This window comes from Schistocerca americana, chromosome X (assembly GCF_021461395.2).
Source record: "Schistocerca americana isolate TAMUIC-IGC-003095 chromosome X, iqSchAmer2.1, whole genome shotgun sequence".
Taxonomy (NCBI): Eukaryota; Metazoa; Arthropoda; class Insecta; order Orthoptera; family Acrididae; genus Schistocerca; species Schistocerca americana.
In genome coordinates this window covers 288,501,369-288,525,646 of record NC_060130.1, presented here as the reverse complement: position 1 = coordinate 288,525,646, position 24,278 = coordinate 288,501,369, and positions in this window count along the sequence as shown.

Here is a 24,278-nt window from a genome sequence, read left to right as displayed (position 1 = left end):
TACTTGATTTATCACTGATGGATGTACGTCAGACTACAATCATGAAACATTTTTGCGCAGCTGAGTTGAAAGGGATTAACCAAGGCGTGCAAAGCTAACCGTAATAAGTTGTTAACGTCACGCAGAGCGTTTACTCCCCGATAACGGGCTGGGACAGCAGTGAAAATATATCGTGCTACGTTCGGCAGCCGACTACAAAAAAAGACGCCTACTGAAAACAGAGCCATTAAAACAGCTTTTCCCCTCCGATGAACGGTGTAATTGGCTGGCCCGCAAGCAAGGCCTAATGATGTCCGACGTTAATGGAACGCTTGAATTAGCGTAAAAATTGCATTTAACACGTTCATGTATTAGAAGTCCACGTTAACACGAAAAATCGTGACCAAAGTTTGAAAATTTACGTGAAATGGAGAAGTTAGCTCGTGGTAGCCCTTTCTTGTTTTATTAGAAAAGTCGATAGTGTACTTGCACGTAAATGTACTCTTCAGTGCCTCAAAGCAAATATATAATTAATAATAAATGCCTTCGTATTCTCTGACTTCTGTAACCATTAATCCCCTGCACATATTTCCAATGGGACACACGCTGAAACACTCAGAGAAATTCAGTTGCAGCCTTCGAATGAGATTATACGTTTTCCAAAGCACTTCTTTACTCCTGAATGTCTTCTGTAGGATTGATAACCAGAGTTTACGATTTCGTTCTAAAGAACTGATAGAACATAAACTAGAATCATGAAAGTATAGTTATTATTCCTTATAGTGTTCACTCCTTGTTAACATAGCATGACATGTTACTAACAATGGCGGATTTTATAATTCTTCAAATACTTTATAGCTCTTATGAAAATGCGTCATATTATTACATCAACATACATTCGTCTACAATTTGAAACTGTGTAACACAATAAATAAGAAATCTACGCAGAACTTGAAGTATGAAGAAAGACGCTTAATGAAAATAGAAGAAGCCTCACAACATATGAACCGTGCCACAATAAAAGAACTTCCTAAAGTTATTGACAGTAAGTGATATTTGTGGTAGAAATAGAGCTGAACAAAAATTAATGTCCGAGAGAGATAAAGAGGCAATTACCACATGTGCGCTGTATGGAAACGCCAAGGGTTAAGTAAACGATAAACACCATCTTCTTGCTCTCTCCAAAAGAATTCGGTTATGTATAGCTACATTACATAATGCCATCCACATCTTAGAAATAGTTTCAGTAGTGTTCGAGTCTGTTCTGACTTTGCTACTTGCTACTATGGTCTGTTAAGTAAGATTGTGGTCAGGTTAATCAGTAGAAAAATATATTTGACAACGAACTAAAACATGTACACACATTATACACGAACAAGAGAAAAATGAAATTAATAATAATTCCCATCACCCGCACCGACGATAATTCCTTGGCATCTCCGAAGCATGCTTGAAACCAAGTTTTCCGCGTATTCACGTGGAAGAGACATCGAAATGCGTCGAATTTGCGTTGACAGCTGTTTTAAAGTGAAGATATTTTTTCCTTGCAGCTTCTTTTTGATTTAAGACCGTACATGTCATATAGGATTAGCGTCAGGTGACTGTGAGTGCGAATCCAGTATCTGAACACCTACCTCCTGTTTCCTGCTGCGGTGCTTCGGATCATTGTCCTCGTGCAGTATCCATTCTTCATTTTTGTCAATAAACTAACGTTTGGCTGTCGGCATCAAACACGTTTGATAAACGCGACGTGTATGCTAAATCGTGTCTGCTCTTGTGTATGTCAGTCAAAAATACAAACTAAACTGATGCTTTATAGACACCGCATGAAGCACAAAGGTTTTCTCTCTCAGGTTGCGAAGCAGCTAAGGCGATATCTTTCACCATCTGTGTGTAATACATACCACGCTCTTACGTAACAGAGTGATATTCAGCATGACCTACTGCTTCACTCGCAAAGCAGTATACTTGCTTGAGTATAGGGGAAAATACTTGAGCAGTTTTCTGTTCAGTGACGTCGAGGACCATTTCGATGATAAAAGCTACAGTCGAATGGTAATATCAAACATGGCACTCCGTGGCTTGTAACTCCGTCTTCGTTCTCTCGCTTTCGCCAAAAATAATGGTATAACACACTCATCCCTGTCGCATAAACCTGTCAGTACTTGTACATAAACAAAAACACACTAGGAACGAGCATCCTCCCGCTTTAAGTAAATATTTTTAAAAGCTTCGAGATTGTGATAGACAATAGCAGTACCATCCTTTCATACACTGGTGAGCAAAACATTCTGACCACTGCCACGGTCGTATGCTGCCTAGTGGCACTGAGGAACGTGACGCGGTAAGGAAAGTATATGAGCGGAGCAGAGACGACTGGGGAATCATTCTAGCGACAAAAAGTGTCGCAAATTCGGAAATCCGCCGACTTAAGCAGCTTTATCAGAAGCCAAGTTGTTGTGGCCCAGTGCCTGGGAGCGAGCATCTCGGAAACGGCGAAGCTGGTCGACTGTTCGCGTTCTACTGTTTTGAGAATCTATGGAAAATGGCTGAAACCACAAGTAGACGACAAGAAGTCGGACGTGCATACCTCATCACAGAACATAGGGATCAGAGGCTTGCCCACTTTTGAAAGCAGAAAGGGAAGCGCTCTGTGGCAGCTCTGACGACAGAATACAGGGCTGGCGCACTTAAAAGTGTTTTGGAGCACACCTTTGAGTGCACAGTTTGTTTTAATAAGTTCCTATGGGACCAAACTGCTGAGGTCATCGGTCCCTAGGCTTACACACTGCTTAATCTAACTTAAACTAACTTACACAACGGACAACAAACACAACCATGTCCGAGGGAAGACCCGAACCTCCGACGGAGAAAGCCGCGCGAACCGTGGCAAGGCGCCTTGGACACGCGCGGCTACCCCGCGCGGCTCGCACAGTGTTGAACAGTGTGTTCCGCAGCAGACGACCCCAACGTGTTCCCATGTTGACGCAACTTTATGATTACAGTGTGTACGGGATCATCGAGTTTGGACAGTGGATCGAAGGAATTGTGTTGCCTGGTCGGATGAATCACGGTTCTTGTTAAACCAGGTCAGTGGTAGTGTTCGGATACGTCGTCATCCACGCGAACGGCTGTCCGAAACACGCCCCGCGGCACGGACGCAGGCCGGTGGTGGGAGCAGTAGTTCCGAGGGACATTCACCTGGCCTTCCATGGGACCTGCGGTAGTAACCCAGGGCATCATGACAGCTGTCTTCTTCATTAAGATTATTAGTGACCACCTGTTACCCCTTATGCAATATGTCTTCCTCAACATTCCATGGCATCTTCCAACATGATAACTTTGTGTCACAACGTCAAAATCGTGCTGCATTGGTTTGAGGAGAATGGTAGTGAACTCGCGTGATGTCTCGACCACCAAATTTGGCTTATCTGAATCCGATGAAGCAAAATTTTGACGCTACCGAACGCCACCTCCGCGTCATCAAACCATTCGCCCGTAAATTACGGGAACTGTATGAACTATGTGTTCGCATCTGGTGACACAAACGTCTAGAAATCTACCAAGTACATGTCGAGTCCATGGCATCCAGAATCACAGCTGCTTTGCCTTCCAAAGATGGAACAACACGCTTTTAGGCAGGTGGTTATTATGTTTTGGCTCATCAGTGTATTCATACTGTCATTGGTTAAAACAACAGCTGATTTGACATGTTTATAACCGTAGAATATAAATATCGGTTTCCTGACGCCACAACCTTTTCTTCTCCGCGTTTATTCTAAATCAAGTTAGCGTACATAATAATCAAATAAACATAATAATGACTAAATGCAGTTTGGACTATAATGGTCGTAGTTATAGCACAACATATCGAGAGGGTTATAATCCTTGTATGATACTGTTAGCTGTAGATTATCTTTCTCTAACGCACCTCGAGGTGACATCATCATTTATACATCTAGTTTTGTTAGTAGAAAAGGACATACATTAAGCGAAACGTGCTGCGCTGAAGGAGAAAACAGTTGGTCCTGGTTAAGCAGATTTATCTTAACATGAGCCGGACTGGCTTGGAACCCGTTATGGAACGCTAAAATGGCTCTGAGTACTATGGGACTTAACGTCTGAGGTCATCAGTGCCCTAGAACGTAGAACTACTTAAATCTAACTAACCTAAGGACATCACACACATCCATGCCCGAGGCAAGATTCGAACCTGCGACCGTAGCAGTCGCGCGGTTCCGGAGTGAAGAGCCTAGAACCGCTCGGCCACCGCTATGGAAAGCTAAATGAGTACGCAAACAAATAAGTCAATAGTATACAAAATTCAAGACAACAGGTCAGCAAAATTTGCCATAAATGAAAAGATACACATGATGGAAAAGACGTATGAGCAAACAAAAATATTTAAAATAATATAATGCAAAAATAATGGATTTCATCACCGGAGTGTAACCAGAATATTTCCATGTAAATAAATACCTAACACTTAATTTTAAAATACAAAAACTAGGACTATGAGGGAGAAGATTTCCCAGGATGATTTTAGGTTCAATAAGAAGCAATTATGAAATACATGGCTCAAATGGTTCAAATGGCTCTGAGCACTATGGGACTTAACTTCTGACGTCATCGGTCCCCTAGAACTTATGCCCGAGGGAGGATTCGAACCTGCGACCGTAGCGGTCGCGCGGTTCCGGACTGTAGCGCCTAGTACCGCTCGGCCACTCCAGCCGGCTATGAAATACATAAAAATATAGAAAAATAACAGAAACAGTACGGGAAAGAAGATATATTTACTGGGCATTTATAAGGGACGAATGATAACAGGCTTATGAAACACCTCTGCGAAAATAAATTACGAGGAACATGGATAAAAGTAGTGAAGAATATTTAGAAATACGCAACATATAAGCAACAGAACCTGCAGTAAGAGATACTTTCGGATGGAAATTGTTAAATTTATCACGATTCCAAGGCAGAAACAGTAAGAGCACAGGCATGTAGAGGAAACAAAAAAGCAGACGTGGTAAAGGGTGAAAGAGTACTGAAATAAAATAGCAGGGCAAATGAGAAAGAATTGAAAGTTTCCATAATTGGACAAAACGGAAGGAATAAACAAAGTGACCTGAACGGATTTATTTCCATATTCCGCAATAAAAGCAACGGCAATGAAGCCTGGGGGCCGAAAAAATGAAACAAGTGTATTTATTAACTGTCAATCTCAGTGCAGCCGCGCACACTGTTTGCTCTGCCTCGGTTGACCGTCGCGCGACGGCCAACGTTTGCCTCGCAGTTTTTCTCGGCTTCCTTTGACGGCCACTCGTATTTCCTGATCCCGGCGTCCAGCGCTTTTCCGAATGCAGCCGCGGCCCAGCAAACTGAAATATCCGCTCCTTTGGGTGCAGAAGGATAAAGACAGCCCCGGGCAGGCGCCGAAGCGGAAGGTAGCGTTACCTTTGTCCAGTGCGCACTGCATTTCCTCTACTCCGTGCCCCCTCCGAGCCGCTAATACCTCTTTCTGCGAAACTGTGCACCTGAAAGTTGCCCCCTTCCCCCTGACAGTTAATCTTTTCGTTGCCGTTACTGCTGATCCCTCTTCGATAAAAAGCAAATGGACGTATCTCTTTTTTATAAAGTTCGAAATCTTTACCGTTTGAATACGGTGGCGTCTGCTACATTTCCAAAAAGAGTTGTTTTCAGACAACATCGCATTTATTTTACAAAATGCCTATTTGTACGTGTATTTAGGCGAAAATACAATTCATTCTCTTTGTGGTTCAAATGGCTCTGAGCACTATGGGACTTAACATCTATGGTCATCAGTCCCCTAGAACTTAGAACTACTTAAACCTAACTAACCTAAGGACATCACACACATCCATGCCCGAGGCAGGATTCGAACCTGCGACCGGAGCGGTCATGCGGTTCCAGACTGAAGCGCCTTTAACCGCACGGCCACGTTATCTTTATGTTATTTTACTTTTCCACTGCTAGTCTCGAGTATGACTGATTTTCTAGCGATAACAATACGAAATATATAATTTGCAGGTTGCATAGACACTGTTCCCCTACGGGTTCTTTAACGTTATCTGTTAATTTTGACGTTACTTCGCTCTGTTATATGTATCACGTAAATACATAACTGATTTGTATTATGGAATGTATAACCAGGTACGGGTAATATCGCTTAGAAAACTAAGTTAGGCATATTGTAATACTAATCTTAAAATAAGCTTTCGCACGGGGAGTAAACTACGAATGAACACAGTACTCAGAATAGACGAAACTAAAAAATACGAACAACAAGAAATACACAGGGCTTGTCAGCTGTCCGTACCACTATTGATTTATGCAAGCTGCAGTTTTATATCTGGCCTTCATAAACAACACGCGACATTTTCGTATTCTCTCTTGCTACGCGCAAACTGTTAGTCCTACAGAAAAAAATGAGCAGGACCTTTCTGTAGCAAAATTAATGTAGTTAAATTTTCTACAGGGATACGTTTTCATTGGAGGCCACAGTTTTCGAGTTAAATGTTCAAATGTGTGAATACCTAAGGCACCAACCTGCTGAGGTCATCGGTCCGTAGACTTACACACTACTTAAACTAACTTATGCTAAGAACAACACACATACCCATCCCCAAAGGAGGACTCGAACCTCCGGCGGTAGGGACCGCGGAGTCTGTGACATGGCGCCTCAAACCGCTCGGCCACTCCGCGCGGCTTTTCGAGTTATTCATGAAAATCGAACAAAAGTGACCTTGAAACTCATCTCCACCCTACACCTAACTCTTAGCAGTCAGGATTTCTAGTGCGCAGTCTGTAGCACTCCCTCCTACCAATGTACACTAATTACTGACTAGGCGCTAGGCGCTAAAGTTTGGAGCCGCGCGACCGGTACGGCCGCAGGTTCGAATCCTGCCTCGGGCATGGATGTGTGTGATGTCCTTAGGTTAGTTAGGTTTAAGTAGTTCTACGTTCTAGGGGACTGATGACCTCAGATGTTAAGTCCCATAGTGCACAGAGCCATTTGAACCATTCCGTGTTAGTCCAATAAAAAGTAGTTGATCACGTGACTACTGAGCTTTTACGTAACTGATGTAATTATTTTTGATGAAAGTACAGTTTACATGTGCAAACGTAAAAAAAAGTATATATAATTACTGTTGTTGTTTTGTTCTCGCCGGCCAGAGTGGCCGTGCGGTTCTAGGCGCTGCAGTCTGGAGCCGAGCGACCGCTACGGTCGCAGGTTCGAATCCTGCCTCGGGCATGGATGTGTGTGATGTCCTTAGGTTAGTTAGGTTTAAGTAGTTCTAAGTTCTAGGCGACTGATGACCTCAGAAGTTAAGTCGCATAGTGCTCAGAGCCATTTGTTTGGTCCTCAACAGAATACCCCTTATCATGATCAAGGGCAAGAATTTCCTATCATTATCGATAAATGCGAAAGTTGTTTATAAATAACAGAAAGATGTTTCGCGTAAGTTCGACGTAGTATCGAAGTGACATTTCACATGTTTTTTTCGCGACTTTTTTACCATTTTGTTTGAAGAAATTGCGTTTTATAGCGCTGTTTGGTGAATCTGTATTATTTTCTTTATTTTTACCAGAACATCCCTCTGTTTCAAGTTATAAATCATCAATTTTCGAATAAAGCCTGAATTAAACATTAGCAATTTTACTTTTGCTGTAAATACTGCATATAGGAGGATAATTACCCAGAACAAAAATGTTACGTAGGTTACCAGCCAAACGCTTCACCGCTTCCGGTCTATATGAGAATCTAGTAAGACGCTTATCGCATACGTAAAGAAAGTAACAGTTATGAGGTAATGTCCGCTGGGTATGCAACACGCACACAATGTACAGGTAACAAAGGTGCGACCTGAACTGACCGAAGCCACTAGGACAACTACCGTAGCCTATGCTTACTTATGGTAGTCTATGATGGCCTACGGTTGTTTCACAACTCTGTCACGAACCAAAGCGTTAGTCACACAGTTTCAGCAGTTACATGATCCACAGCAGTAAAACAGCGATTTCTCATATTAATTGGTCCACAAAGTCAGAGGTTCTATGAGGCTATTCGTGCCGGATGCGGTGGTATACGGAGAAGTACGAAGACAGGAAATTGTAAACAACTGTGGGAAGACCTGTGCAGCATCAGAGCTTTGTGTAAAGACTGGCAGTTGAACTAGAACATAAATAAATGTAACATTTTGAGCACAAAGAGGTGAAAAGGACTATTACTGTTCGATTACACTACTGGCGAACAATAACTGGCAGCGCTCACAACCGCAAAATATCCAAGAGGAAGTGTCCGGAGAGAATTAAAGTGAAATGCTCACATTGAACGAGTTTCTGGAAACGTAGGTAGCTTATGAAATTCATTGATTATTGACTAATGAGTATTGGTCATCCGTCTTGGACTCCTACAAGGTAAAATTAGCAGAGGAAATAGAGATGATGCAAAGAAGAGCTGTGCATTTGATCACTGTTTCGCTTTGTCAGTACCACAGCTTTTAAATGCCAAAGCGCGCATTCCAGGAAAGAAAAAGTTCTTCGTGGCAAAATTCGAGTAGTGATCATCGCCCAAATCACTGGTGCAGGGAACAGGAGGGGTGCAAAATAATAATCGTACACAATGTACCGTCCTCTCCGCGGTCAGACGCAGTTTCCCCAGTGTTTTAATACAGGGTGAGCGCGCATTCCACCGAAAATATTTTGTAGGTTATTCAGGGGTATTTCCCTATTATTTTGCTAAGAGGGACCCTCCGTCTCCGGTTCCTCTCTACATAGTAATAGCAATTCGGTTTATTTCCTATCCGCATTTATCTCTGCGTCCGTACTACACTGAAAATACCTGCGAGACTCAAAATATGTGGAAAACACTGCAAATATCGAAGGTATGCGCTATGTCAGTAACGCCCACTTTACTCTTCACCCTCGATCTTATATTGCGTACCAGTTGAATCTCTCGCGGGTTTGTTTTATCGTGTTAGTTGTTCGTTAACAGTTATACAGAGTGGTGGTTTGTGGATTGGGAATTTTGCGTGCTTACACTCGCTCGAGTACGCCGTACTCGGGCATGGCTTGTTCGAGCATCAATATTCGCAGCGGGCAGCCCGTGCTCGAAAGAGACGCAGTGGGTGGGGAAGGTGGAGACCGCCCGGCCTGACACGCTCGCCGCTGCGATGTCAGAGCCGCACTTCGTGTGTGTGTGTGTGTGTGTGTGTGTGTGTGTGTGTGTGTGTGTGTGTGTGTGTGCGCGCACATGCTTCACATATATTCCCAATAGTTGATGAAAGTACCGTTTATCAGTATGCTGTACATGTATATTCCTGCATGGTATCGCGCAAGGCTTTAGACGACGATGAAAATTTGGAAACAGTTAAAAGTCTTGCAGGTCACGTCAGTTGTCCTGTAAAACCGCCACGGCAATTCATTATCACATGCGATTTTAGCCAACATAAATTCAATTACAACCATCTTAAAACTTTTGCAGCTATGCATTCACTATTTTTTCATGCAGTTTCTGTGTTCAAGAATGCCCTTCTTCGTAGTGAGTCGGGTTAAGGATAATCTTAGCTTTTAAAATATCTTTAACTTAAATATCTAAAATTTTTCCTCATTTTGCAATTAGCAAAATTACGTTGTGGTAATGTTCTACATTTGGACCACAGCAAGATTTTGGACTAGTTCCTCAGTACCACTGACTTCTGTCATATTCGTCTAAAATATATCCCGCAGGGAAAAATAAAGGAATGGAACGAAACAAAATAGACCGAGCCGATTCGTGCAGTCAGAGAGAAAACTCTATGCACACTGAAGGCTGTTACAATACAGTTAGGGAAAAAACTGCCACACTAAAAAATAATTACTACTGAGTAATGAAATTTCTGGAATACATTTGTCTAGGTGACATATTTACGTGATCAACACCGTAAGAGCCGGCCGGAGTGGCCTTGCGGTTCTAGGCGCTACAGTCTGGAACCGAGCGACCGCTACGGTCGCAGGTTCGAATCCTGCCTCGGTCATGGATGTGTGTGATGTCCTTAGGTTAGTTAGGTTTAATTAGTTCTAAGTTCTAGGCGACTGATGACCTCAGAAGTTAAGTCGCATAGTGCTCAGAGCCATTTGAACCATTTTGAACACCGTACGATCACAGGTTAACCTAAGCACAAGATACACAATAGCAAACGTGAAATGCTGGTACATTAATAACCGGTGTAACCATCAGAATCTTAAATATAAGCATCCAAACGTGCATGGATTGCATTGTACATGTGCCGGACGTCAGTTTGTGGGATTGAGTTCCATGCCTGTTGCACTTGGTCGGCCAATACAGGGACGGTTAATGCTGGTTGTGGATGACACTGGAGTCGTCCTCGGATGTTTCGATTGGAGACAGATCTGGCGATCGAGCAGGCCAAGGAAACATGTCGACAATATCTGAAGCATGTTGCATTACAACAGCAGTATGTGGGCGAGCGTTATCCTGTTGGAAAAGACCCCTGGAACGCTCTTCATGAATGGCAACCCAAAAATTCGAATCGTCAGATTCGCATACAAATTCGCAGCCAGGGTGCGTGGGATAACCACGAGGAAGTGCTCCTGCTGTCATACGAAATCGCACTCCAGATCATAAGTCTATGTGTATGTCCAGCACGTCTAGCAAACAGACAGGTTTGTTGTAGGCCCTGAACTGGCTTCCTCCTAAGCAACAGAAGGCCATCACTTGTACCGAGATAGAACCAGATTTTAGCTGAAAACGCAACAGACCTCTACTCTGCCTTCCAATGAACTCAGCTTCTCGTAGGCCTCCTTCAAAGTCGGTGAGGTGTTGATAATGGCGACTACGTCGCCGTAAGGGCATTCCATTCACCACGTCCAGTCTCAAAGGTAATTAACGCTCATGATTGTTACAGCGTGTATTTAAAGCAAACCTGAATTGCATCCTCATAGTGACGCACTGGCGCCACTCTTCTGCGACTTGCGCAAAATTTGAAGAGAGATCATCTTTCAGACGTAGAAACACGACTACCAACTTTCTTGATGCTAGAATTTTTTTCCATCAGTGTATTTAACGTGCCACTGTCGACGGTACAAGCATTTAGCAAGGCTGTGGTTTCTCCTTCAAACTGATTTCACGGAAAATTAGAAGGAAGCACGTATTAGGTGCAGAAGTAGAAAAGGAACTGGTGACCTACCTACTTCACACAGAAGAGAAATTTTGGGCCTCACGCATGGTGAGGGTTGGGTTGTTTGGCGGAAGAGACCAAATGGTTCAAATGGCTCTGAACACTATGGGACTTAACATCTGAGGTCGTCAGTCCCCTAGAACTTAGAACTACTTAAACCTAACTAACCTAAGGACATCACACACATCCATGCCCGAGGCAGGATTCAAGCCTGCGACCGTGGTGGTCGCGCGGTTCTATAGTGTAGCGCCTAAAATCGCTCGGCCACACCGGCCAACGAAAAGACCAAACAGCGAGGTCATCGGCCTCATCGGAATAGGAAAGGACGGGGAAGAAAGTCGGCCGCGCCCTTTCAAAGGAACCAACCCGGCATTTGCCTGGGGCGATTTAGGGAAATCACTGAAAGCCTATATCAGGATGGTCGGATGCGGGAGTGAGCCGTCGTCCTCCCGAATGCGAGCCCAGTGCGCTAACCACTGTGCTACCTCGCTCGGTCTCACGCATCGTGACCTACAACGAGTGGCTTACCAGCTAGCGGGAATAGCTTACAACATCTGCTTAAGAAGGGAGAGGTAAGAAGAGCTTGTGAGGATCTATTTTTGAACCCTCTTATGAAATGGACAAGAATTAACTGGTTTTATAACATAATGTGTGGGCTACTGTAAGAACATAGCAGATGATTGTCCAGTGTAATCCGTTATTTCCGAGGGCAAAATCCGTATATTTTTTGAGTTCTTTGAACACAGACCGCCGGCCGGTGTGGCCGAGCGGTTCTAAGCGCTTCAGTCTCGAACCGTGCGACCGCTACGGTCTCAGGTTCGAATCCTGCCTCTGGCACGGATGTGTGTGATGTCCTTAGGTTAGTTAGGCTTAAGTAGTTCTGAGTTCTAGGGGACTGATGACCTCAGATGTTAAGTCCCATAGTGTTCAGAGCCATATTTTGAACACAGACCACTGAAATCACACTACGGTTCTGTACTAACCTTGCACTGAGTGTTAGTAATTTGTTTTTCTCTTCTGCACTGTTTCCCACTACGACAAGCCTGCGCGAAGTCTGTCGGCTTGAGATCGCGGCATTGATGCCATTTTAATAATTCGCATTAATTTGTGAAAGGTGACGTATCTGTATCACTACCACTTCAAAAACGCTTTTGTACATTTAACTATGTTTCACTGTCAGTAACTTATGGTCTCACATGATCCGAAAGCTGCACATTATCACACTTTTCCAATACAAGATTCGTAAATGAAGTGCACGTGCTTAACAAAAAGTGTCGTTTCGCAATGGCTGTTACCAATTATGAAAAGATAAATTCTTTACTAAGAAGCTAAAATTCCGAACTACCACGTGAGAAAAAACAACATTTTTTAACCACGTATCTTCTTCAGAATCGATCGACAAACATCATGGAACTAAATAATTAACTTAATCACGTGAAATGAAAACTAGTAGTTTTCTTTTTGACAAGGAAAGTAAAGCTTTTCATGAGAAAATAAGTTCATAAGACTATGTGGAGTAGTCTTATGTACCGGAGTTCATATATTCTCCCTTTCCCAGAGTGGACGGTCGGAACGTCCGAGCGTGGGACGCTGGAACGAGCGTGAGGGAAGTCGAATTCAGTTGCTCCCAGCGCGTAAAGGGACTGTACTGATATCTGCCGGTCTTTCACGGAACTACAACCACCTGAAAGTTAGAGTGCGCGTAAATGACTGATGCAGATCTCTGACACAGAACTATAGGGATAGATTTACTAATGAAGAATTGGCCGATATGTACCTTGTGTATGGGCTCAATGAATGCATTGGAGGAGCGGTACAGTGTCACTGTGCTGAAATGTTCACTCGGTGGCGGCAACCACATCACAGTACTTTATGGTTGTGCATGAGGCTGTGTTTTGTTTTGTGATGAACGTTTTGGTGATGGCATGTCACAGGCGTTTCCACTGTGGTGAAGGTGTTTTCACAGAAACGAAGGTAACTGGGATAATAAACCGAGTAAATCATTGTTACATTATTACCATTAATGTGCCGGCCAAGACCACAGGTCTCCTGTACCACAAGGGAGAATAAAAAATTTACCGTTTGAGGGCGTTGCTGTAGGGTATATGCAACGTACTGCGATGCGGGTATATAGGCAGGGGGTTAATGTGGCGTTCGTGTCTTTACTAAGCGTGTGCGACAAATGCGGCAACGCCAACTATGGCGAGATTATTAGCAAACTGCGTCCAAACAGGATCAATGTGCTGTTATTCTTTTGCTGGCTGCCGAATTACTAACACCGATAGACATCATCCAACACAAAACGCCGGTCGATCTGGGAGGCCAGCCAGAAAGTATGCCAACTCAGGTGGGAGAAACTCGTGCAGCAGCCCTATAGTCGTTATCAGTCCCTTAAAAAAGGCCGTGTAGAGCCGACGATTCCTGTCGGAAGAGGATGTGCAGCAGACAGTTACAGACTTCTTCATGCAGCACGACCCAGTGTTTCAAAAAATGCTATCTTCAACCTATTAACTCGGTAGGATGATTCCTCAATGCTCATCGAGACTTAGCCTGATTCTGGACTGTACGGCCTTCAAAGGAAAACTTTCCTATCATCCCTTGTAGAACTCTCAGAAAATGTCTCTGAACAACCTCCGACGTTTTGTTGCAGGTGTTAGTAATTACTCTATATAACTGTACATGGCCGACTGACTTCGCACAAAATTAATACTTGGTCCCTGTACACATTCTCACCCCTGTTTGTCATTTTTTACCATCCCTCCTTCCTCTTTCCCTTCAGAAAGAGCTGCCGTCACCCAGAGCTGAGTTCGGTAAAGCCTATTTGTGTGGTGGCTCTTGAACAGAGTTAGCAGTTTAGAAACCTTTTTACAGAAAAAATGGTGTTACCATGATTTCGCCGGCAAGAACAGCAGAGGCATTGCGGCACAGTTCCTGATACCTAGGAAATAATTCACCAATGCCCTGTGTTGCATCTTAAATCTCTTCGTAGTGTCTCAAGTGCTGAGGTCCGATTGTGTTGTTGAATTATCATTCCTCTCAACTTTAAACAGGACTTGTAGTCATCCACATGGTACAGTACACACTAAACGCATTACAGAAAGTTGTGAAAAGCTACCTTAACGCCAGGAGAAGCATGTAGTATGTCACATGACACCATTCTTTTCTGTGAGTGCAAGGATTAGGTCACTTTTAAGTTCTAAAATGCTAATGCTTAAAGTACGTTATTGTCACAAACTTTTAACACATTCATTATTTTTTCTCCTACGTTTTCATCTTTCTATCGGGCTATGGATAGTTCAAATGGCTCCAAGCACTATGGGACTTAACATCTGAGGACATCAATCCCCTAGAACTCAGAACTACTTAAACCTATCAGACCTAAGGACATCACACACATCCATGCCTGAGGCAGGATTCGAACCTGCGACTGTAGGGGTCGCGCGGTTCCGGACTGAAGTGCCTAGAACCGCTCAGTCACTGCGGCCGACTGTGGATAATTAATAGGTACAAAATATGCCTAAGAAGCATTTTGCTCGTGATTATATCTACAATGTAAGCGCGATTCATGCATATATAGTGTTACTACAGTAACGTCGACGGATCTTATAAGCCTATAGTGTAGAGTATTTTAACCATGAAAACTGAAACTATCAGTCTCAATATCTTAATAACTGTGCGTTCTTCCTTCACATGATTGAGAATTCCTAAAAAGACTGTAACAGGACCTGCTATTAATCTAGAAGTTATAAAGCGGTTTATCACTTAAAGTGGCTCTCTTAGCGTTGAGGCATTCTAATGAGATGCTGTAAACGCAAATACACTAACAACAAGCTGTTGCCATGAGTTTCTATATTACTACTGATTATTATTATTATTATTATTATTATTTTACCCTTTCCGACTAACACGAGCGCCAATGCCGTTATGGAGAACGTACAGCCACATCGTGCAGTGATGTGATTTACTCCCTCCTATACTGAACCACGTTAGTTCACAATTATATCAAAGTTACTTTTCACTCTGTCGTTTGTTTTGACGCCCGCGTGTAGTCTTTACTAGAAGTTCTCTACGTAGCCGCATCATAAAGTATTTCAAAACGACAGAAAGCTCTCAGTAAATAACCAAAAAGGTCTCTTTCCCTTCTTCTCCAGTACATATTCGCTGATTCATCCATACAACATTGTTGCAAGCAATAGTGAAACGCGAATCCAACGATGCTGCACACCCGCTACCAAGTGGCGCCACTCTGCCATCTAGCGAGCGTTCTGCGCACTGAGGCGCAGCGAACGCAGATAGCAGAGCCCTCTAGCGGGTTTCTCGTCTACTGTCGGTGCGCTGCCACTGGTTTTTTTTTTTTTTTTTTTTTTAAGTTATCACGTGCTGTTCAGGCGTACTGCAACGGACGACTGAACACAGTTTATCCTTTTTGCAACAGTATTAGTCTTTTACTGTTTTAATAAAGCTCACTTTAAATTCTTACATTACAGGGACTGATGAACGCAGTGTCAAGTAACAATGATAAAGCGTAGAACGGTGACGTGAATATAAGATTAGTGTTAAACGTCCCGTCATTAGGGACGCAGCACAAGTTCGGATTAGAGAAGGATGGAGAAGGAACCAACCCGGCATTTGCCTTAAGTGATGTAGGGAAATCATGGAAAACATAAATGAGGATGGCCGGACGCGGGTTTGAGCCGTTGTCCTCCCGAAGCCGAGTCCAATGGAATTAAAGTAACTTACATGATTTATGTCGTGTATGAAGGAAGATGAGAACCAAAAGTACGGACAGTATATACAGTACATGATACACTATGGTAAACGAAAAGATTCGTATGCAGATAGAACACCTGCCAGGCAAAAAGAAAACCAAAACGGATAGCGGAATTGTTCTATCCAAATAATTGAAATTTACGGTAAAATTATGTAATTATACGACATACGTTCTCGTCTGAATACCACCCGGTACGAAAATGTGTTGCCTACGTCTTGCTCTGTGAGGGCAGAAGGAGCAAATAATAAGTGGACAGCTACTCCATGTGAACTCCAGAATACCAGAGAACTACAGAAAAAAGAGAAAAATGTTTGGACCTAATTCGTGTAATATATTCGTAATCAAAGGAAATTCACGAAACAAAAAGTACGATACAGCATACTGAAGATACTCTAATTGCAGCGTTCTCTCTTTAATTACTGTCCACTGGCATCTAATAACTGATCTGGACATCTTAATATATACTCCATACCCGGAATGTAAATTGAATGCGAATTTGGTGGAGGATTTTGTTAATGTATTGAAAGGCGCACGACGGGTGCCATATGCCTGACGACATGAGCAGTGTACAATTATTGCGAAAAAGAGAAATAACTACGTGACGATTCACTAATCACCCTCGTGGCTCCCGTATTACAATAGTTCGAGTAAAATTACTTGATAGTTAACATTTCAGGCGTTGGGGCTGGTTTCCTCCAAGGAGAGCGCTCAAAGCGAAGCACCCAGCCGTTCGCCGTTGCAAGCTGCAACAATAGGTCAGTTCACTTTCCGTTCTTTGTCCGGCTTTCTTTCTTGATGTGTTCGGCCCCGAATCATGGATCTGGCACTTTTATTTCGTACTTCATCACAAATGATAACCACATCAAAAATAACACACACACACGCAAAACAACTGCTAATTATATACATACGTTTCATTCGCAACACTAACGAAACACTGCTTGATACTATAGCACAAGACGCGATTCAACACACCGTTATCATAATCACAGAGATCGGCTTCATCATCTAACCTTCGCACCACATTGTGTGAAGCCAAATTTTTGAAGGCTGCGGTTCATCGTTTCGAGGTGTATAGTAACCTGAGTATTGTGACACAGTGCAATGGTTAGCTATAAATCTCACGTCTAAAAGGCTGTTGGTTGGAATCTCGTCACATGTAGCGCAACTTCATTTTTTATTTCAGAAACTAATCAAAGAATTTGATTTTTATTTTTGCTCAGGTAATTGGTTTAAATGAATTTTTTTATTCATGATACTTTGTCGCTTCATTTTCGTCATCGTACATTTAATTCAAAAGCCAAGATCGCTTGTATACTGCTTACTGGATAACCGGTTTCAATACACTAAAGGTGTCAGTCGAGAAGCGGTCATGTACCAAATAGTTTTTATCTTGTGACTTCGGTTTCACATCTCTTATGGGAAAGAATGACCATGAGAGCAATTGTTTTTTAATATTTGTGACAGTGATTTTATATCAGCTGGTCTGCCTCATGTATCGTTATATCCAAATGGTTTATAAATGTTAATCTACTTTCAGATCCGATGATGGCACCTTTAGTGTGCTGAAACCGGTTATCCAGTAAACAGTATTTAAGCGACCTTGGCTTTTGAATTATTTCTTCATCATTTTTGTGCCACACGCGTTTCGCCTTTATTCTAGGCAAGGCATTTTAAGTAGGCTGGAATATGTAAATAATTTTGTTTCTAGTATTTAGATCACATTTAGAACGATGTATACGTAGGTTATAAACAGTTATGGCACTTCTTGTTTCTCTATGATGTAGTAATTATTTAGAGTTCTAGCTACAGATTTCGTGGATGTTTATGTACATGTTGTGCTCTTGTTCCTTTGTTACAGTTGTTCTTCTTCTTAGGGGTGACAGTGCATCGGTCGCCTCCCGAAGTCAGGGAACAGGACATGAACCTCGTCATCACCTTCTGCTTTCTCTATCTCACGCACAAATAGAATTAACCGAGGTTCACAAGGCCACAGCCGCGGAGTCCTTTTTGATCCTGCAGAGCACATTTTTGGCGACGAAAGAGGTCGTAATTTAAGTACATGAAACTTCTTCCATAGTGCTACATCTGGCTATCATTGGCAATATAAGCATGTAGTTTTCCGAATCTGTCCGACGTCCCTTGTTGATAATGAAAATGACCTGGTTTTCTTTTTCCTCCTTCGCTTGGAATAGTTAGTTGCTCCCGCGATTTCGATGAAATACTGTCACGGGAGGAGCAGTTTCTTTCACGTAAACTATAAACTGCAGGTGGAGGGGAAGAAAGGAAAGGAAAAGAAAGAGACTAGTGATGTCAGATGCATCGGGACTTGACGCAGAATCAGCGGCGACGAGTGAAAATGAGTGTCAGATCGATATTTGAACCGGATCTCCTGCTTACTAGGGAGTTGCGTCACCTGGACACAATGTTTATTGCAAGTACGCGGACTATCTCGGCACACCTATCGGCCGACCCTCAGTCCCACCGAGTGTCACCTATCCGCAGTTCCCGTACCTGATGCACTAGACTGAACGTCTGACCTCCTGCGGGAATCTCTGCCGAAGATGCCAGTGTGGGTCGGCCGAGTGCTGTGCCCAGACAGTCCGCACAGTTGCTGTTAACAGTGTGTCCGGGTGGCGCAGTGATTAAAGTACTGCCTAGTAAGCACGAGATCCAGGGTTCGAATACCGGTCCGGCACACATTTTCAATCGTCGCCGTTGATTTCCCTTGGAGTCCCGATGTAGCTGACGTCACTAGTCCCTTTCATTTCATTACCTTAGCCTCCCCTCCCCCGTCCCCGCCACCTTCAATTTACATACGTGTCACAAATGCGGTTTACGCGTGGTATCTGTTCTTGTGCACATGTCTGAAAGAACAGACACCATGTATTCATATAATTTCACATAATCTGTAAGCATGGTGCACACATTCCGTGGGGCGTAATGGCCCTTCCGCTGTCAAAAGATTTTACTTCATTTTCGATGTTGCTGTCAGTTACGAAACGAAATCTAAAAAATCTTTACTTATTTCGAAGCTCGTTTTTTTTTTTTTTTTTTTTTTTTTTTTATAAAGAAGGGCTTTGACTGTGATATTTGATCAGCAGCCCTATTATGTAAAATGTATAAGTTATGTGAACGTTATCTTTAAGAGTGAAACCATAAAAGTTTGTTCTTCAAAACGTCCCGTCCATCAACAAGCTGAGTGATGAAACTACGGAATGTGACTGAGACGAAAAAGAAAAGAAAGTGTAATTAACGTAGGTACGGAATCGTAAACAGCAATTAGACATGAAAGTACTAAATATCTTCGAAAATAGGCAACTAATCAACTGTTCTCGAGTGTATCTCATGTGCGAAGATTGCAAAGGACACCGTAAGGTAAGTAAACATAAAATGAAAAACTGATTAAACTGATTAAAAGAGAACTGATTAAAAGAGAAAGTGGCTTTTGTGAAAACAAAGTTACTTTATCGAAAGAAAACGTTGAGCTAAGTCTTACTTTTCGGTGTCGTTACGCTTCTCTGTAAAACTTAGCTGAGGAAACTAGCCCTCGGTGGAAAGAAGTCGGCAAAAAACGATCGCAAAGTTTCGCTTTAGCCGCGTCGTGCTGTGGAGAGCGCATAAAACTGCGCCCGTTGGGAACAATTCCTCTGCCGTCCGCACAACTGCTTCTTTCAATGCTCAGAGTTTTCTGTGGCCGCTGCGTTCCAGCAATGATTATCTCCCCAGCACGGCAACAATGTATGAGATGCGTCCCTCCTGGTAAACATTAGCTGCTGCAGCTGATGCTGCTACTGCTTAATGAAGATAGAAGCACGGGTCAGTGCTGCGCTTGCAAGGAAACCCAAGTTCTCATAGATGCAATACGGAAATTGAAAGGAGAGCCTGGTGTATATTTTTGTGAGCGCATCATCGTTTGTAGCGGATACTGCGAGTGTTGAGAATTAACGTAATGAGAAATCATGACAGGTAGAGTATTATTTGCTTTATTGCTAGTTTCTCTCTACGAACGGGAACATTTTCAGATATTCGTCACGTCCAAAGTTCAAAGCGTCGTATTCAAAGGTGAACTGATGCTAAGCTATTGGAGGAGCTATGTTTGTAAAGTGAAACTAGCAATAAAGTAATCTACGCCACTCTGTCTTTACGTTAATGACCTTAATGACCGAGTGATGTGGCGCAGTGGTTAACACACTGGACCCGCATTCGGGAGGAAGACGGTTCAGACCCGAGTCCGGCCATTCGGATTTGAGTTTTCCATGATTTCTCTAAATAGCTTCAGGCAAATGCCGAGATGGTTCCTTTGAAAGTGCACGTCTGATTTCCTTCACCATCCTTCCCTAACCCGTGCTCCGTCTCTAATGACCTCCTAGCGATGGGACGTTAAACACTAATCTCCGCCTCCATTCCGTTAGTGAGTATAATTTGATTTAACTTACGTAGCAGGGCAAAAAGCTTCCGATAATGTTTGGTTGCACCATCGAGGATCCGTCACTGTAATGCATCACAACAGTCGACAGACGTACCCACCCGGAGCTATTTAAGGTGGGACAATCAGATTCAGTTGGTAAAGACAGGGTGCAAACTGACGTTCATGTTAAGTATCTCAGGAAGTGTAATTTCTCAGGTAGGTTACAAAATTCTCGTCCGACGCGTTCAAAGTATTATTTGTTAGTCTACGAGCTTTCGTGACTCGTTATTCGTTCGTAGGTCATCTGCACGTCCATACATCTACATCTACATACATACTCCGCAAGCCACCGTACAGTGAGTGGTGGAGGGCACCCTGTACCACTCTAGTCATTTCCATTCCTATTCCACTCGAAAACTGAGCGAGGGAAAAATCATTATCTATATGCCTCCATATGAGCCATAATTTCTCGCATCTTATCTTCGTGGTCCTTATGCGAGATGTATGTGTGTATGTATGTATCAGAATGGCTCTGCAGTCAGCTTCAAATGCTAGTTCTTTAAATTTTCTCCATAGTTGAAATGTATTCGCAGCTGTGAATACGAACAACCATCAACTGTATAAGGGAATGACGACAATGAAAATTTGTTCCGGACCGGGACTCAAATACGTATTTCCCACATTTTGCGAGTGGCCGCTTTAGCTATCCGTCCACGACAGACGGCCCTACCCAGATTTCTATATGTCGTCATCCATGCCTCACAACCTGTACTCGTACACACATTACTTAAGTACCGTACAGGGGAGGACGTTTTAATTGAAATCCGCTGCCTGGTATGGGCCGATAAATACAATACTGCAGTGCCTCTCTTGTTCAGAACCATGCACCTGCAATTTATTATTAATCCGCCGATACTTGGTTCAAATGGCTCAGAGCACTATGGGACTTAACTGCTACGGTCATCAGTCCCCTAGAACTTAGAACTACTTAAACCTAACTAACCAAAGGACAGCACACAACACCCAGCCATCACGAGGCAGAGAAAATCCCTGACCCCGCCGGGAATCGAACCCGGGAACCCGGGCGTGGGAAGCGAGAACGCTACCGCACGACCACGAGATGCGGGCCCGCCGATACTTGGCAGCGACTTTCAATTAAAATGTCCACTCTTGTACTTGAATTACATAATGTGCCTAGGGCTACAGGTTGTGACGCAGGAACGACGACATATGGAAGTTTCTGTCTGAATGTGAGTCGTGCACGGATAGCTGTTGAGGGGCCTACTCGCGTAAAATGGGAAATCCGTATTCTACTCCCGGCCCGACACAAGATTTCATTATTGTCATTCCCTTATACAGTTGATGGTTGTTCGTATTCGCAACTGCGAATACATTTCATGTACTTCATAACGACTGTAGTAGCAACAGTACCTGTTTCTTCGGAAACGCATGCATGTGCAAAGGAAGACTGCATCGTTGTTCTTAACAACACTGCGATACTGTATTTCTCAATAGTGTTTCTCTAAGAGAACATTTCCTTCCCTCCAGTGATCCCCATTTGATTTCCTGAAGAATCTCCGTAATACCTGCTTGTTGTTCGAACCTACCCGTAGCAGTTAGCCTCTGAACTGCTTCTATGTTTTCCTTTAATCCGATGTGATGTGGATCCCAAACGCTCCAGCAATACCCAAGAACAGGTCGCACTAGCGTCCTATATGCAGTTTCCTTTACAGACGAACAGCACTTTCCCAAAATACTCCCAATAACCCAAACTCGGCCATTAGCCTTCCCTACAATCCTCACATGCTCGTTTCACTTCGTCTCGCTTTGCAATGTTACGACCAAGTATTTAAACGGCATAACTGTGTCAAGCAGGACCCTAATAACGCTGTACACGAACATTACAGGTTTGTTTTCGCTACTCATCCGCATAAACTTACATTTTTCTACATTTACAGCTAGCTGCCATTCACCACCGCAAGCGCTTTCTGCAATCCTGTTAAGTCTCTACATCGACTCACGTTACTGCGTTGATTCGATACAGTCGACTGCGACATACACAACGCTTCATTGCCACGACTGATTTCAGCAGTGGAGGATCACATGACCACATGACTGCCACCTGAAGCTCTCCAAAGCGACCAGTGGGCTCTTTTGGAGGGGGGGGGGGGGGGTGAGAGTGACTACTATTCTATCCAGAGAGTTTATTCGTAAAGTATACGCTCAAAAACTCTACCGAGCGAAGTGGCGCAGTGGTTAGCACACTGGACTCGCATTCGGGAAGACGACCGTTCAATCCCGCTTCCGGAAATGCTGATTTAGGTTTTCGTGATGTCTCTAAATCGCTCCAGGCAAATGCCGGGATGGTTCCTTTGAAAGGGCACGGCCGACTTCCTTCCCAATCCCTCCCTAATCCTATGAAACCGATGACCTCGCGGTTTGGACTCTTTCCCCAGACAACCCCAACCCCTCGAAAACACTCCACTTCCTCCCACAGACACTACATGTGCTGACGGTAATGATGTAATTAAGTATGTTGCAGAGATTAGTGACAATTGTCGTTTCCTCTCGTGACCCTCTAACGTAACAGGAAGCAGAAAAATGACACTAGTATCCTATACACCCTTCCATCTTAAACCTTACTTCGTCTTCCATCTTACACCTTACATCGTCAGGCGGAATGGAAATGTGGATGTAAGAGCATAATTATTTAAATAAAAATGAATTTTTAATAGACTGTGTTTTTAAATCGAACTAAAAATAATAAAATAATTTCTCGTAGCCTCATACAGATTCCTGACCCGACACAAATAGTAAATAGAATACTTTTGCGAACATTACGGGTCTTAGGAATTAGAAAACCTTAGGCAACTTCAACAGGCATCGCTAAACATGTAAAATCTGTAAGAAACTAAAAGACAATACACACAGCCATTAAAGAGATGACAAAATGACATTATTAACTATCGTTGTATCTATCATTCACTATATTTACATTACTAATGATGACCTAGATAATCTCGGAAATTCAGAGAAGAAGAAGAAGAAGAAGAAGAAGAAGAAGGAGAAGAAGAAGAAGAAGAAGAAGGAAAAAAACCGCCACTCATGATATTTATGTATGGGTGGCAGCAGACCCAGTTCTAACACTAGTTTTTAACTTCCAGACAAGCCTGTTCTCTTTTGCAGTTAATATTTATCCCAGTATTAATGGTAACTTTAATGCTCCTCATAGTAATGATGGATTTGATTACATCACGACGCATAACACGAATGGCAGTTCAATGTCACTTCTACGATAGTCTGAAACATGTGCTCTTTGAATTAAAGATGTCGTTTGCCGACATGATGTCTCCAATTTAGTTATCGTATTTTTAATTCATAACAATACATTTTGTAATTACATATAGTTGAACAAACCAAATATGGTTTCACAATGTGTAGTACCACACTTATCAGATAAGTTCCTAAAGGCAGTGGCGAATGAATCGTGCTAAGATTATTGTATTACTTGAGCAGCCGATGGATATCGATTGCGAAACTAACGTTAATTTATTCGCCCTGCATCACCACTATCTATGAAAGCACTTCGTTTTTTATATCATTTCAGTTTCCCTCTGGAGTCCCCGAAGAGCACTAGCAAGGTATCAGCATAAGGAACAAAATGATGCACCTTATCGTCCACACACAAAGGTGCTACGAGGTATTCAGCCGTTAGCCCCACGAATATCGAGCTACATATCGATTCCAGCGAACAACTCTCGGTAATATTTTATTATCTTGTGCCATTCGCAATGCATTAAATTATATAGGTATTGTATAATCTTTGAAGCTTTGGTATTGTCACTAAGGGAGCTGGAGGATTCTTAAGAGTGCAAACATGCCAGAGATTGAAGGAAACCGCAACGCCGATCATTAC